Consider the following 17599-nt stretch of genomic DNA (forward strand, 5'->3'; position numbering starts at 1 on the left):
CTGATAAACAGCATATGTCATGGGAAAGAGTATTATGCGTAGATTGTAATGGTAAACCTAGTTTCATAATGGACTGGGTTCTCAAAACCAACCAATCCCGCACTCTGTGCCGGAGCAACTATGGAGGAATATCATCAAAATTTGGTATGGTGGTAGTGGTTGTTCCAAGCACATGATAGGAGACATCTCTCAATTGCACGACATTCAGAACTTTAATTGAGGGTATGTGTCCTTTGCGGGAAGGGAGATAGAAAAGATCACACAAATGGGGCCCGTATTTAAAGACGTGATGAATTTTGAATATGTTAACTTCGTTCCGGATTTGAAACACAGCTGAGGTTGAATACTTTGCTGTCTCTGCGTGCTGTTCTCAGGTCATCTAGATGCAACTTCAATTGCTGAATTACGGTTTGAATTTTATTTATACTCCTGAGTTTTCTTAAAATGATTCGTTTTGAAGACTAAAAATTGTTTGTTTTGTACATTTTGTATTTTATTTTTGTTGTATTTAAATTTGTTCATATTTCTCCTCTATGCACAAATTTAGAGGGAGATTTAAAACCAAACAAAAATCATAAAATTCAAAAATCCAAAAATGTTTTATTTTATTTATGTTTTTATTTCTTTTTCAGAAAAATCAAAAATATTTTTATTGTTTTTTAGCGTATTTTAATTTTATTTTTATTCTTAGTTATTTTTATTGTGTGCTAAGTTTATTTTTATTTTTATTTTTTATCTCAAAATTTCATTTTACTTAAAAAACGAATTCAAAAGAAGAAGAGGCTCAAGGAGACTGTGTCAGAATTATCTGTGCAAGAAAAGATCTTGAAAGGAATTGTCGGAGTTACACTTCACACTACTCTCACAAGGAATTGGAGACATGAAACTGTACAAACTGTCAGTTAGGCAGTATCTCTTTAAGAACTGTCGTATCTAAGAAATTGAAAGTCTGAAACTGTACATATTTTCAAATTAGTCTTGTCAGTTATCTTTACCTAAGAACTGTCATGGCACCAGAGCGATTCACCCAACCGCGAAATAGATACTTATGAACATCCCGCCCAGGGTCTTGACATTATTTGTGTCATGCAAAACTGTGGAGACTCAAATGTATTCTCGGATACGTTCTTCGTAGGTAAGGAATTAACGTTTATTGGCACTAGAGAGATGCACCTCGCAAGGCACGATTATCGATAAATGTCCCGCCAAAGGGCCTTGACCTCGTGTCATGCTAAATTGTGAAAATATATCCTCGAATATTTTTGTCACTAGATGGTTTTGTGAGTTATTCCTAATCAACTCTCACTAGCACTAGAATGGTAGACTCAGTTGATATTCAGAAACCATTGAACGTCTCGCCAAGGGCCAAGTTAACTTTTTAACTTGAAAAATCGTATTAAGATCTTTGATCGAGGATATGCAGGGGCTAATATTAAAAATAGCCACGAGTAGTTCTCCGATACTCAAAAAATCGCAGTGCGTTCCTCCGTTTTCACACAGGTACTGTGAGTAGTCTCCGTCTGAGCCAAGGCTGGGTCCTTGAACAAGTGTGGTGAGAAGGGTCTTTATGAAACTGTGATCCACAAGGACTTTTTAGTCATGATTACTTTTCAAGACGTATTTGTGCTCGACAAAGAAAATTCATTCGAAGGAACAAGAAGTGAAGATTATTTTTCAACACACAACCTTTCAATTACTCTAAAAGCAAGGTGAAGTTGTTTTTGAAGTTATGTGATGGATTGCATTGAAGCCTCCTCAATTTATTTGCTGCTATCTATGAACTTGCTGAAGTGATCCAGAAGAATCGGTCTCTCTATTATTATCTCTAAAGTTTATCAAAGCTAAAAGTGCTGATTTACAAGAACCTATACAAGAAGCCTCTATTCCCAATGTGCGTTCAAAGTCAATTTTTAAAAGGAAGTCCAACTATTCAAGATGAAGTCATTCATGCAGAAATTCATATGTTCGTCTTGAAGTTGTGAAGAAATCAAAGAGAAATGTTGAAGGTCATGAACAAAGAGAAGATTGAAAAGAAAAGAAATCTATAAACCAAGGGGGAGATTGTTAGGACATAATTAATGGTTTATACTTTAATTTTGTTGGATTTTAGTGTTCTCGGTCCAGGACCGAATTCTCCATGTTCTCTGTGGTGTTTGGACCGAAATCACCTTGTGATTTTGGTGGGCTTATAGGATTTCGGTTGGGCTTGGGCTTGTTAAGGCTTTGTATTAGGTTTAGCATATAATGTATTATCAGTTGTATATGAAAGAGTTAGTCGGTTGGTGATTCTAAGAAGCTGTTATCGAGTTAGAGAAAAAGAGAGCACCGAGACTAAGAGAGTCTTATGTACCCGACTATTGATAATTAATAGTGTGCATTGAAAATTTGTGATTGTGTTCTTAATTTGCTTTAATTGCTTTGCATTAATCACTGAATTGGGATTCCACACTAATTCTTGTGACTTCGATTGATACATTAAATAGGGTTTTACATGAACAAGAAAAATGAAATCATGAAGACTTACCTAGGATATGCTAAGTCTTTGATCCGTGTTTTGTTCATTCCAATCATTGAGATGTGGTTGAAGTGTGCCTAATCATCACATCTTACTTTTGATGGTTGATGATATATAATTTCAACCACTCTTTTAGATAATGTATAGGTAGAAAATCATCACATTAGAAAATTTTTGGTTATTAGATGCATGGGTAGATGATTAGGGCAGGTTAATGTATGGTTGTTTGATCAGGGTGAGTACATGAATGGTATGGTAGATATAGGTTTTGGAAATTTGAGAACATTTGTAATTGATAGTCGTGTTGTTATAAACTTTTGTATCTAACTTATATAAATGAATGATCCCATGAATGAATGTCTATGTTTATTCACTTTTGTTATGGTTGTGGTAACCACTTGTTTTGTACTTTTTTCTACTTAATGGAATGCTTGTGGGAAAAGTATTAAACATTATAGGCCATATGGACCACATTGTGTCCTTTTTATGCAATTGAATTATGTATTGGGGCCCCTTGTGTACAAACTTTCATAAGGACAGAATCTAGGACCATTTTAAATTGTCAATATGTGCATTTTGTAAGTTCAAAATACCAATATATGTGTGGCACCATATAATTCCTTGCCATACATGCAACACAACAATGAACTTAATAACAATAACAACCAAGTTCACATTAGTATCATATTAACATCCAACATAAAGTACATAGATTCAAACAAAAGAAAGTACATAGTTTTATACTAAATACCAAATACACAATAACAAAGAAAGTGCATTTTCACTTATTCAAAAACAAGAGCTTTAGATTTTGAATTTCTAGGTGCATCTTCATCACCAACTCTCTTGGCCAGTTTCATCTTCACAGTCCTTTCAGATTTTTTTTCCTTCGGATGTTCTTCAAAATGGTTACAATTGGTTTTAATCTCACCTCTTGTTACACCTGCACCTCACCAACATTGTGTAACACCCATTTCGAGAAGGTTCATTTCTAACCCTAAACTTTTTAAGTTTTCCTTTCTGGTCCATACGTCGTGCATACTTGGCGTGTACGCATGGCGTACTCATGCATAAGGAACACGTGTTCGCACACATACGTCATGCGTACTCAGCATGTACACGAGGCGTATGCTACTCAGACCAAAACCTTGGTTTGAGGGTTTACACCCTATATAATCCACTTTATGGCCCCAAGACCTTCACCCTCATCAACCTCCACCTAAAAATCGTCCCTCTAGCTAACCCTAATCGTGGAGAGTGCACCTTGAGCTGATTTGTGTGTTTTAGTGGTATTCTTGAAGAAGAAGAAGGTGGTGGAAGGACTTTAGAGCTTGGAAGAAGTTTGGATAAGGGATTCTCACCTTGCTAGCAACCTTCAGGAGGTAAAAAGCTCCTATCTTGATCATCTTTTCTTATAGATCTTGTTATTCCGTTATCTGGGGAATTTTTGGTCCCAACCTTGGTGATTCTAGCATGGCATGCTCTTAACCAAATAAGGCTTCATTTTCAGACCCATTGAGGGGTCTCGAGTCACAAAAATGAGATCTTGATACTTAGTTCTTCCCCATGCATGCTCTAAAATGTCTTTAGGGATTAAGAAGTTCGGATTGTTGGTATTAAGCACTTAATCGACATGCAAAGTCATAAAGTTGGAAACTTTATGACTCTCAATGGTAATGTGGCATTGGATCAATAATTGGAATGTAGGAGCTTAATGCATTAAGCTCTTATTATGGAAAAGGGACTTTGGTGCGTACGTCGTGCGTACAGGTCAACAGCTCGGTCGCGATCAAGGCTTGTGTACGCCCAACGTACAAGTTGAGTACTCCCCGCGTACTTAGTTGAGTTGACTAATTGACTTTGACCTTTAACCTTGTACCTTTGACCAAGCTTGACCGAGGGGTTTGGGTATTTGACTATTAATTAAGATTAGGTCCTTGGTATTAGTTAGGTGATCGTTGAGCTGATTTTCGGAGCATAGAATTATTCAGCTTGCATTCAGACTGAGAGGTGAGTTTTTCCTCACTGTACTAGTGGGTCGAAGGCACCAATGCCGACCCACTAGATTATTTATCGTAACTAGGATAGTGTTATGCTAGCTTGTGGTTGTTTAGTAGATCTATATGATTATCTGTATTTGTTGGCTCTGCATTTATGTTTATCTATTACATATGTCGACATATTGTGTTTGGGTTGAGGCAGTCTTGCTTTGTGTTGTAGGCCAAGACACCCGGGGACAACCGAATAGGCTGTAGGCCCTGCGACGTGGTCCAGTCAGGCCGACGGCCCATAGAGCGGTATGGATAGGCTTTAGGTCCTACAAGGATGGATATTCATGTCGAAAGCTCATAGATCGGTCCAGATAGGTTGTAGGCTCGGTGAGGCGGTCCACTCAAGTTGGCTGCTCATATTTGTATGCTTGTTTGTTATGTGGTGTGTTGGTACTTTGGGGGAACTCACTAAGCTTTGGCTTACAGTTTTAGTTTATTGTTTCAGGTACTTCTAAGGATCGTGGGAAAGAAAAGGCATGATTGTGCACATCTTCATATGACTGGTTTATTTGGGACACTCTAATATTATGACATCCGAGGGTTATTAACCCTGCATAGGAGGGTCTGGGTTCCGTACTAGAGCGGAGTACGACAGGTTCTGATGGATGAAGCCATAAGTCAAGGTTCTCTATCCATCCCGTGGAGACGAAGATGTACCGGGATCTATGCCCTAATTACTAGCGGCCCTGCATGAAGCGAGACGTTCCTTGGTACGTGAAGCGGTGCTTGACCTGCAGGAAGGTCAAGGCCAAACATCAGCACCCAGATGGCAAGATGCACCCTTAGACAGAGCCAGAGGACGGTATAGACTCTCAAGGACATGCTACGCACATGTGTTTTGGATTTCGGTGGCAGTTGGGATACGTATCTTGTTGGATTAGGTGTCTAAGTTCATAACTATTTCTGGAATGTACTTGACCCAATTAGCATGGTCCATTTGGGTTGCATGGCAAAACAACACTTGGATAGACTAAATGAGAGAAAGGACACTTAAGGATTATTAATATATTATGAGTTCTAATATATTAATAATATTATTTAATTAGTATTAATCAAAGAATTAATTTGGAATTAATTAAGTGATCAAAAAGAGACTAATTAAATATATGGGGTTGATTGTGTAAATCATCTATTCTTGTATAGTGGGCTAATGATCCATGGTTTGTATGGATTGGGCTAAAACCCATAAGGTGCTCCATGGATAGTCCATGGAGGTTACAAACCCATGGATCATAGAATATGGAAATCCATGACAATTAGGGTTTACATGGTTTAACCTACTTGTGCCACAACTATATAAAGACCCCTATGCAAGCAAAATCGGACTACTACTACTTGTACAAGCAAAAGAGGGCTAGCCGATTTTGAGGTTTAGTGAACTTTTCTCAAGTTTATTCCAAGTGTTGTAGTGTTGTGTGAGACATTTGAGGTATCACACTTGAGGTGCTAGGCTCACAAGGTTCTCAAGGAATCCAAACAACAAAAGGTATGTTCTTCTTCTAGCATTTATGTTTAAAAGTTCCCCATTCTATGCTAGATAGTTTAAGAACCTTGGAAAATCAATTTTGCATGTATCATAGTATAACATAGATCCAAGGTTTCTAGGGTTGCATGTACACCTTAGAAGTGTTAGAATGCTCAAAACCCTACAGTGGTATCAGAGCCTAGGCTTGTTTATTTGATACTTGATGCAAACTTGTTGAAAAAACTCAGTTTTCTGCATTCTGCAACATGAACTCGCCGAGTCCATGGGGGGACTCGACGAGTCCATGAGTTAATTCATCCTACTCATCGAGTAGGTTCGTGCACTCGACGAGTAGGAGCCCCAGAATGCAGATTTTCGAGTTTTGCTGTTGGAAATGGACTAGAAACATTACCCTAAACTGTTTTGGTCTTATAAAACTTGTTTTAGATGGTGTAATGGTTATGCTAATCCATTTTCAATAACTATTATCAAAATTTCAAGTTTTATATGGTTTATTTATGATTCTTGAAATTGTTGATATGCATGTTCATGAACTTATGAGTTTAGAAGACCATATGAATTATTTGTAACTTGCTTGTTAGATTAATTCTTGAGCATTATGTGTTTTAATGGAATCCATAATTTGTCCTAAAGTTATGGATTACCAAAAGTCATCCTTTTAAAGTCCATTATGAAACACATAGGTTACATAAAATGAAAATTCTCTCATTTTAATAAATCATTAACTCATAAGTTATGAAAGATGAAAAGTTTTGAAAGTTACAAAACTTGCCCTCAAGTTTTGGAACATGTAAAGTCACTTTAAAAGCTTTAGTTCCAACCCCTAGAATTTTAAAAGTTAAACTTCAACCTTTATACTTTATAATATTATAAGTTTAATAATAATTATATATGTATAAGAACAAGTTGTTTTACCATTAGTAGACCTCATTCACGAAGCCGGTCTATAAGGGGGGTATAAGGTTGATGCCTATAAAATGGAAGCTTAATGGGTGTCCACTCTCACCCACCGCTTCCTTGATCGTTGGAGGGTCATTAGCCGAACGGGTAAGACAAGGACTTTAAATATTCATTAAAAGTATGATGAATATAAAGTAACTAAATGTTTTATAAATTCCCAATCTTAGTTACTTTAGGAAAATGTTAATAAGGTGCTAACCCATGAAATTATACTTTGCACTTTGATTAAGTCATTAGTGGAGCGTGTGTAGTTAACTGGCACACTAACATGGACTTAACAAGATAGGAAAAGGGTGGCTTAAGGTTTATCATAGGTCAGTGGAGTGCGTGTGGTTAACCGGCACATCAATTGAGTGATAAACATTAAGGGTACCAAGTAATTTGCATGGTTACTTCACACCTTGTTTTGTGATCCTCAGCATCCCAGTCACAAAATCTGAAGGGCACACTCGAGATTGAAACATGCCACTGAAAAGTTCAATGAATCTCAAAGAATCTAGGAGTTTCAAAACCAATTAAAACCTAATAGTTTATTTTGTTTTTCATGGTGGAAATTGGTGAATCATCATTCACCTAACTTCAAATATTTTATAGCTTGGATTACGACATCCCTCTTCTAAGTTATAAAATATTGTGTTGGGTCTTAGCCTTAATATTACATTTGGGTGTCTTATTAAGGACTATCTCTATATCTAATATAAATTTGTCTTTCTTCTTTTCAGATGTCTTCCAACAATGCTGCTTCTGGCTCAAACCCTACCGGCTCCTTCTCTCTCATGAACCTTTGTAGGAGAGTCATCTTCGATGGATCCAACTTTATGGATTGGATTAGGAACATCAAGATGGTCACTCGGTATGAGGACAAGGAATATGTCCTCGACAAGGAGCTGAAGGAACTTGAGTCGTCTGCTACTCCTGAGTAGATCGCTGAATACCAGGCACATGAGAGAGATGCTACGAAAGTTGCATGTATCATGTTGGCCACAATGATAGCCGAGCTCAAGAAGTCCTATGAGGACTACTACCCTTTTGAGATGCACCAGGATCTTATGGACCTCTACCATTAGAGTGCTCGTCAATAGCGGTATGAAATCATCTCCTCCATGATAACAACCTGAATGAAGGATGGTGAACCCATCATGACCCACATGCAGAAAATGCAAAGGTTTGTGGACCGTTTGCTGAAACTGAATGTGAACTTCCCTGAAGAGTTGGCAATTGACATCATTTTGCACTCCTTACCTTCATGTTATGATCAATTCTGTATGACATACCACATGAACAAGGAGGAAGTTACACTTAGCAAACTTCAAGGACTCTTGAAGACCGCGGAAAGTAGCCTTAAGAGTAAATCGGTTGTTACCACTCCTACTCCTACCGCAGCCCCTGTCTTGGCAATCGGGCAAGGTAAAGGAAAGAAGAGGAAGAGCCCTTTGAAGGGTACCAAGGGTAAGACACTTGATGGATCCTCTTCAAGTGGAACCAAGAAAGGTTTCATCACTCCTTCTGCTAACCCTAAAGAGGCTGAATGCTTCTATTGCCATGAAAAGTTGCACTGGAAGCGAAACTGCCCAAAATACCAGCAAGATGTGAAGGATGGGAAAGTGAAACCCAACCATGCAAGTATATACATTATATTGTCTAATAATTCACCTCATTCTAATTCTTGGGTCCTTGATACATGTTGTGGTATTCACATATGTACTGATTTGCAGGGACTAAGAAGAAGTGAGAATGTGGAGCATGGGAAGATAAACTTGATCATGGGGAATAGAAAAGCTTCACCTGTCACCAAGATTGGAGTTTATTCTTTGTTGCTAAGTAGTGGATTAGTGTTAGATTTGAATAAGTGTTGTTACTCATCTGAAATGGCGAGAAATATTATTTCCTTTCATGGTTTGTACAAACAAGGTTTACCTTTTCGTTTGATAATGAAAATGGTGGTATTAATGCTTTCTTTAATAATGTTCTTTATTTTAAAGCATTACCTTGTGATGGTGTATATGAAACTATGTCGGTTGTTGATAACCTAGGAAATAATGTATTGTGTGTCGATTCTTCCACTAGTTTGGATAAAGCATCATTATGGCATTGTCGTCTTGGACATGTAAGCAAGAAACGCATAGGCCAACTCCAAAAGGATGGAGTCTTGGATTCGTTTGACCTAAAGTCAGATGATAGTTGTTAATCTTGTTTTCTTGGGAAAATGACAAAGTCACCATTCACTGATACTTGTGCTAGGGGTGAGGGTTTGTTGGATCTCATACATACTGATGTGTGTGGACCCTTCAGAACCGCCACAAGAGATGATAACCGCTTCTATGTGACTTTTACTGATGATTTTAGTAGATATGGATATGTCTACTTAATCAAGCATAAGTCAGGACCTTTGAAAGATTCAAAGATTTCAAACAGGAAGTGGAGAATCAGTTGTGCAGGAACATTAAGATGCTTCGATCCGATCGAGGTGGTGAGTATCTTAGTACAAAATTCCTTGACTATCTTAAGGAATGTGGGATTATCTCACAATTAACACCTCCTAGGACACCACAACTTAATGGTGTGGCTAAGAGGCGCAATCGAACCTTGTTGGATATGGTTCGTTCCATGATGAGTTGAGCTTCGCTACCAATATCATTTTGAGGGTATGCCTTAGAGACTGCCGCCCATATCCTTAATCTAGTCCCCACAAAGAAGGTTGCCAAAACACCTCGTGAGATGTGGACCGAAAGAGTTCCCAATCTGGGCCACATCAAGATCCAAGGTTTCTAGGGTTGCATGTACACCTTAGGAGTGCTAGAGGCAAGCCTTTATTCATTAAACCCCATAATAGATCTTGTTTTGTCATTTAGAGCCCTAGGTGCCATGCATGAACGTAAAGCTTGCAACTTTACGTGGTATTTTAGCCTTGGGAAGTTAGATCTAGAGTTTGGGACAATATTTTTGCTTAGAATCGACTGAATGCGAATTGGTCAAGAGGGACTCGACGAGTGCATGAGCCAACTCGAAGGGTTAGTTAGCGTTTTTCCCCGATAGGTTGGACGCGCTACAACTCGGCGAGTTGATGAGACAACTCGACGAGTTGAGTTGGAGTTTTCCCGATTCTTCTGAGGACAAGAGGGACTCGACAATTCACATAGGTGCACTCGCCAAGTTGGGTCAACAGGGACTGTTGACTCGAGCGTTGACTTTTGTTGAGTTTTAGGGTTTGGTCAAGACTTGGATTATGAAGACCATGGAGGGGTAAAATGGTCTTTTACCAATTCCAAGAGTTAGTGAGAGAGGTTAACCGAATTTATCTAGAGTTGAGGTTATAAGTGGTAATTAGAGATAATTATGACATGTAGGCAGAGATTAGACCGTTCGAGGGGTACTAGGTTTACTTGCTTGCTTACAAGGTGAGTCTTCTCACTATACTTACGATGATTGGTAACTTTGTGTAACCGGAGGGTCTTGTATGTTATTTTTGAGTATTGTGATATCGTGCATTATGTCTTTGTGATTTATGATGTGTATTATTCTGAGCTTTATTGAGTTAGGACCAGAGGGTCCAACACGAGTTGTGGGACCGGAGGGTCTCTATTGAGACACATCGACCGAAGGGTCTTTATTGAGATATAGTCATGAGAGGCAAATGAGATGTGTGTGGTATTTTGGGGAACTCACTAAGCTTTGTGCTTACTGTGTTATGTGATATGTGTTTCAGGTACTTCTCAAGATCGCGGGAAGGCGTCGGCTTGATTGTACACACGAGATGGAGTTATGTTTTGAGGATCCTGGATTTTCATTCAAACAATGATGGATTTGTGTTTTTGATAATTGACACTTCGGGGTCTTTGAGAAATGTGTTAATGAGAATTATGTGTTTTAAAAATGAAAATTTACGGTGTTACAACAACACTTAACCAACAATCTTTTCTATCATTTTTCTCAAAGAAAAGTTGGTACCCATTGGCAACATCATAGTTGCATAACATATATTTTAATTGAGTTGGATCTTGAAATCTTATACCAAGTATTGAAACCTATTTTTTCCATGGTATTGGCTCATTAAAATCGAATGTTCTTGATTCATGGCAACTATTTCAACCCCATCATCATCATCATCATCATCATCATCATCATCATCATCATCATCATCTTTGTTGTTATCATTTTCCTCCTCCTCTTCACCGCATAATTTACTCAAAAACTTGTCACCCTTTGTTTTGTTCATAGTGATTATATCTTCATTAAAGTCCACCTCCACATCTCTAAGGTTATCAATTTCCTCTTCATTTTCCCCACCATCAATGCATGAATCATCACCATCTCCTTCTTCTATCTCAGAACCAAACCAATCCTTTATTCCTTCACCAACATGGTCCAAATAGAGGGAAATTATATCATCAATTCCATAAGCATCAAAAATGAAACCAAAGTAATCTCCATTATTAGTAATAGCAGTTATCCCAAACAATAAGGCTTACCTGGCTCAAAATAGTATAACTTATTTATACTTTCTTACATGAACCATTCGAGAAAGGTGATACACTCATAGTATGTCATTCCAAAAAATCGTGATCATTGAACGTGAATTTGATAACATGATTATACGAGAAACGATTTCGAAGAAAAAACACCTTTAAAGTTAAGCTTCGCTAGAGGATACAATCGATCAGGGTTTGGCATCGAGGTTGACATTATTGGATGGTTGGCTGCTCCCTGACTTCAATAGGGGAAAACGAGTTTGAACCCAAGGTTTTTTCATTCTTGGTCATTGAGATGAGAAAGAACAGAGACGAGTGTAGTTTTGTGTGATTTAATGTGATGTGTTTGACTTCATTTACATATGTGAATTTAATAAGGTTTATATCTAATTTATTGTAATGTCACATCAGGAAATTCAACCGTATGTTCTGTTTATCCAGTCCATAATGGTCTAATTAGACAGTAATTGCTTACTTTAAGGACTAATTGCGAAAAAATTGAGTGACTAAATGGGTAAAATCACTAAACTTTGTTATGTTAGAGTAGCATTCTTTCAAAATCGTTCTTCCTTACTTTAAGTCAGATGTTTTTAAGGGTAGCCTTGGTTCATTTAAAGTGATGCTCTATACAATTTGCAAAATCCCAAGCTTTCAGTAGCATAGATTACCTCAACGGTCACAATGAATTCCCAATATCTTACAATGTGAACCATAAAACGTATATAAATGAAGTACTTAAATCCCAAATTTGATTCTTAATTTTAAGCATAAATCTTAATAGTGATGGCATAACCACATAGCCATCACATTAAACACCCCACGTACAATAATCCATAACTCAATAATGCTCTAGAACCAAAACTTGAGTTGAATACCATATGCTTATATAATTTAGCACATTGACTCACAAATATATCGCTGTCATATTCATTAAAAAATCAGTAAATTAAGGACATCGGCTTTTTATTCATACACGATTGATGATACAACCAAAAAAAGACTTTTCAAAATTGATAACACGCCTTAATAAACTAGAAAACATCACGCTAAAGCATTCTAAAAACATGCATATACAACAAATTTCATTAATTAAATATTTATGTAAACAGGCTCACAGAGCACAAAATTAAAAAATATCGATATAAGATATTAAGATTAAAGATAAATCCTTGTATTAGCCACGTTTGGCAACTTTCACACGCTTCATCATCGTGAACTGATACTACTCATTTTTACATTATCAGCACAAATGATTTGTGTTATAATTTATCCCCAAACAGTTTGTTTTTTTTTTTTTTTTTTGTAATCTGGTTAGTTTCATCATTTTAGTTGGCCACAAATTCAATCAAACGCTATAAACAACATCAAACAGTAGATCTACGAAAATCATCAATTCATTTTCATTAAAACATAACAATTTTGGAATAACTACATTGGAAATCATGAACCCTTAATCACCATTTTAGGGTAGTACCAAAATAAACCCTAATTTTATGTAACGATAAATCTTGGCTCGCTCGCCTCTGATTCCTCCTACCCGACTGCATATCTTTCAGCATGATTGTCATTCTCTTTGCATGAATTGCACACAAATTGTTGTCCTCAAACAATCCGACCAAATAAGCCTCCAACGCCTCTTGAAGCGCAGCCACAACACTGCTCTGAAACCTCATATCCGTCTTAAAATCCTGAGCAATCTCTTACTAGTCTTTGAAACGGAAGTTTCCTGATCAAAAGTTCAGTGCTTTTCTGATACTTACGGATTTCCCTCGGCGCGCTTGTTCCCGGCCTGTGAGGCTTCTTCACTCCTCTGGTCGCCGGAGTAGATTTCATGACCGCCTTAGTCGCCGGTTGCTTCCTTGGAGCTTTTTCTCTGATGGACTTGCAAGTAGTTTGCTTTGTTCTGCCATATTTTAGCTAAAAAGAAAATATTGATTGTGTTTATACTAGAGAGAGATTTGATTGCAGATGGTGATTTCCTTAGGAGTTGAGTGGTTTTTATTAGGGCTCTTAAAAACAATTTTGGCAAATTTTGAAAATTTTGAGGTGGACTTGTAGCGCGATATTTAGACGGTTACATTACTAGAAGAGAAATTAGACGGCTGAGATTTGATATTGGGAGTGGACGCGGATTGAGATCCATGTGTTCCACGCCCGCGAAAAAAAAAAGATTAGCAAGGATATCTTTAATTTAAAAATAAATTTCTAATTCCTAATAGTATACGATTGTTAGAAGCAAACTTTTTTAATTATAACAATCCTATTACATTTTATTTTGATTTTAATTTATTTTCTCTTAATAGTTGAGCTAACTCATAATTATCTAGAACAAACAAAGATAACATCTACCAAGCAAAATCAATATGCTTCTTTTGGTTCAATAATATAACTTTCGGAAAATAACTTACCAGGGTAATCATCTTTATCGTTTTGTTTACATTTAGGTAATTTTTTTATTTTTGTATACATTTGATCAATTAACTTGCTATATTTGTTCACATATTCCAATTATCATCAGTTATAGCATTTGAAAATGGTAATATGTGAAAAATTAACAAATTAAATAGTCAAATGTATATAAAAAAAATTGCATAAATGTGAGCAAAACGAAAAATTAATTACTCTGATAATTCATTTTCCCCACTTTTAATAACAATTTTATTTTTAATATTCATTTGTATTATTTTTTCAAACGTTACTTTTAAAATATCCATAATTCCCTAAATATTAATAAATATTGATCAATTGTAAATATTACCTGTTCATTAATAAATATGTTTTTATTTTGTGAAATATTTTATATAGTCTCTTATAATTTTTTTCTTTTCTTTTTAAGCATATACAATATTTTTAAAGTAAATAATATCTAACAATAAAATTAAATAAATTAAATATGTAACAATAAGTATGGAGGATCTTTTAAAAAATAAAAAGAGAATATTACTTAGCATTTAAAAAAACAAAAAAAAAACTATATAATGTAAATGTTTTAAAATTATTCCAACTTTTTTATTAGAAGTTTATAAACTTTTAATTTTTTTAATACAACGTTTTAAACTAATATTTAACATAAATATTTTTAAATGTTATAAAATATATAAATTGTCATACAAAATTTGTGAAACATTTTAAAAATGTTGTACAAGAAAGTTTATAAATAAATGTATGAAAGTTATAAAAAAAAACTAAAAAACAAAGTTTACAACCTGTAAAAAAAATTTAAAACATTTATAAAATATTTTGTTTTAACATCACTTGTAATAAAATTATTTGAAAGTATTAAAAATATTATAAGTAAAGTTCAAAACATTGTATTAGAAAAACCTATAGGAAAAAATATCATAAAAATATTGTAAGAAAATATAAAATATTTTAAGAAATTTATAATTAAAAATAATAATAATGATAAAATTGTTCACATTTAGGCAACTTTTTTTATACACATCTGACCATTTAACTTGTTAAATGTGTTCACATATTATCTTTGTCACCTGTAATATGTGAACACATTTAACAAGTTAAATAATCAAATATGTACAGAAAAAAATTACCTAAAAGTGAACAATGCGAAACTGTAATTACCCTCGCAGGTCATTTTCCCTACAACTTTATCCGCTATATTTACTTTTGTCGACAGGATGATTTTTGTCAAGCATGATGCATGAATTATCCTTGAGAAGGCGGTGAACTTAAGGGGTAAATTTCGTTAATTAAATATTTATGTAAACAGGCCGCAGGACACAAAAAAAAAATATCAATATAAGATATTATATATATATATATATATATATATATATATATATATATATATATATATATATATATATATATATATATATATATATATATATATATTAAATCCAAGTGAGCTTAGCAATAGTATTTTTCTTACCTTTAGGTTTTTGCCACAAGAATTTAGTGAATTTGACACTTTTAGTCCCTAAAGTCAAAACTTTTACATTTTAACGTTTTGATTAAGTTTTTGTGTTTCTAGGTTTTTTCCACAAATCTTTAGTGACTTTGACATTTTTAGTCCTTGCAGTGAAAAGTTTTACATTTTGGTGTTTTGCCATAAATCTTTAATGAATCTGACACTTTACGTCATTGTAGTCAAAACTTTTACATTTTGACATAAAAAACACAAAAAACCTTATTTAGAATTTTGCCACCATATTTTCCCAACTTTAACAACTTTAACATTATTGTCACAACATTTTTGGATTTTCTCCACCAGTGTCCATTTTTTGGTTGTATAAATTTTAAGGGGTGTCAACTTACTCCCCTATTAGTGGTGATTTACAATTTCAACAAATATCTTTTAAAATTCGCCAATTTTTCCCATATTACCCAAAAAGCCGCGTAGCCGCGGGTTTTTTACTAGTTAAGATTAAAGATACATCCTTATATTAGCCACGTTTGGCAACTTTCACACGCTTAATCATCGTGAACTGATACTACTCATTTTTTCATTATCAGCACAAAGGATTTGTGTTATAATTTATCCCCCAATAGTTTTTTTTTTTTGTAATCTGATTACTTTCATCATTTTAGTTGGCTACAAATTCAATGAAACGCTATACACAACATCAAACAGTAGATCTACAAAAATCATCAATTCATTTTCATTAAAACATAACAATTTTGGAATAACTACATTGGAAATCATGAACCCTTAATCACCATTTTAGGGTAGTACCAAAATAAACCTTAATTTTATGTAAGGATAAATCTAGGCTTGCTCGCCTCTGATCCTCTCACAGCCAACTGCATATCTTTCGGCATCATTGTCACTCTCTTTGCATGAATCGTACACAAATTGGTATCCTCAAACAATCCAACCAAATAAGCTTCCGACGCCTCTTGAAGCGCAGCCACAACACTGCTGTGAAACCTCAGATCCTTCTTAAAATCCTGAGTAATCTATCTTACTAGTCTTTGAAACTAAAGATTCCTGATCAAAAGTTACAAACGTATTTCCCTCGGCGCGACTATTTCCAGCCTGAATCAGTGAGGTTTCTTCACTCCTCCGGTCACCAGAGCAGATTTCCTAGCCGCCTTAGTCGCCAGTTGCTTCCTTGGAGCTTTTCCTCCGGTGGATTTGCAAGCAGTTTGCTTTGTTCTAGCCATATTTTAACTAACAAGAAAATATTGACTGTGTTTAAACTAGAGAGAGATTTTTGCAGATGGTGATTTCGTTAGGAGTTGAGTGGTTTTAATTAAGGTTCTAGAAAACAATTTTGGCAAATTTTGAAAATTTTGTGGTGGACTTGTAGCGCGAGATTTAGACGGTTAGATTACTGGAAGAGAAATTAGACGGTTGAGATTTGATATTAGGAGTGGACGTGGATTGAGATCCATGTGTTCCACGCCCACGAAAAACAAAGATTAGGGGGGATACCTTTAATTTAAAATTAAATTTCTATTTCTAATAGTATATGATTGTTAGAACCAAACTTTTTTAATTATAACAATCCTATTACATTTTATTTTGATTTTGATTTATTTTCTCTTAATAGTTGTGCTAACTCATAATTATCTAGCACAAACAAAGATAACATCTACCAAGCCAAATCAATATGCTTCTTTCGGTTCAATAATATAACTTTAGGAAAATAACTTACGAGGGTAATCATCTTTATCGTTTTGTTTACATTCAGGTAATTTTTTTATTTTTGTACACATTTGACCATTTAACTTGTTATATGTGTCCACATATTGCAATTATCATCGGTTATAGCATTTGACAATGGTAATATGTGAAAATTTAATAAATTAAATGGTCAAATATGTATAAAAAAGTTGCATAAATGTGAACAAAACGAAAAATTAATTACTCTGATAATTCATTTTCCCCACTTTTAATAACGATTTTAATTTTAATATTCGTTTGTATTATATTTTTCAAATGTTATTTTTAAAATATCCATAATTTCCTAAGTATTAGTTAAATATTGATCAATTTTAAACTTTATCTTTTAGTTAATAAATATGTTTTTATTATGTGAAATATTTTATATAGTCTCTTATAATTTTTTTTCTTTTGTTTTTAAGCATATACAATATTTTTAAAGTAAATAATATCTAACAATAAAATTAAATAAATTAAATATGTAACAAT

The 17599-nt window shown here is 34.8% G+C and overlaps 2 pseudogenes; both read right to left on the reverse strand.

Annotated features, from left to right (window-relative positions):
- Positions 1–12794: 12794 nt before the first annotated feature.
- On the reverse strand, positions 12795–13901 carry LOC111907672 (histone H3.2-like; annotated as a pseudogene).
- A 2118-nt stretch (positions 13902–16019) lies between these two features.
- Positions 16020–16608, reverse strand: LOC111907678 (histone H3.2-like; annotated as a pseudogene).
- Between the last annotated feature and the right edge of the window lie 991 nt (positions 16609–17599).

Source organism: Lactuca sativa, chromosome 1 (assembly GCF_002870075.4).
Source record: "Lactuca sativa cultivar Salinas chromosome 1, Lsat_Salinas_v11, whole genome shotgun sequence".
NCBI classification, from domain to species: domain Eukaryota; kingdom Viridiplantae; phylum Streptophyta; class Magnoliopsida; order Asterales; family Asteraceae; genus Lactuca; species Lactuca sativa.